General features: G+C 39.6%; 1 protein-coding gene across 1 annotated transcript in view; it reads right to left on the reverse strand.

Annotated features, from left to right (window-relative positions):
* Myom1 (myomesin 1) overlaps window positions 1–545 on the reverse strand; it is a 137,408-nt gene that overhangs the window by 20,417 nt on the left and 116,446 nt on the right. The gene's annotated exons all lie outside the window — the stretch shown is intronic.

Here is a 545-nt window from a genome sequence, read left to right on the forward strand (position 1 = left end):
CCAATAAGAGGCTGGAACTAATGGGTCAGGCAGTGATTAAAAGAATACAGTTTCCGTGTAATTATTTCGGGGCATAAGTTAAGCTAGCCATGTGGGCGGCCGGGTGCTGGGGACGCAGCTCCGCCGCGCTTAATTCAACAGACATCCATCAGTCTTTGCACCTTGTGGAAGGGCCACTGTTTAAGCCATGTTGGCTTTCACAGGCGTTTATCACAGCTGCCCTCTGCAGTCTAGTTACAATATATGACTGACAGGTTGCACACATTCAGTACCTTTACATCTTTCTTTCCAGAGTTTAATAACTTAGAGTAAGCACATATTGTTAAAAAATAGTGCCATGGTTTGTTACTGAGATATATATACTGCAGCTTTCTAGGCTGAAGAATTTAGTAATACGTACTTGTTTGCATGTGAAACTATTTAAGTCCAGTCATGCCTGAAAACTAGGAACAATTTTGCTGTTTTTTTTTTTTTTAAAACTAATGTTCATTTCAAGGCAATGGGATACTATGAGAAGTATTGACTAGATTTTATAATGGGATACT

This window comes from Microtus ochrogaster, unplaced genomic scaffold (assembly GCF_000317375.1).
Source record: "Microtus ochrogaster isolate Prairie Vole_2 unplaced genomic scaffold, MicOch1.0 UNK20, whole genome shotgun sequence".
Taxonomy (NCBI): Eukaryota; Metazoa; Chordata; class Mammalia; order Rodentia; family Cricetidae; genus Microtus; species Microtus ochrogaster.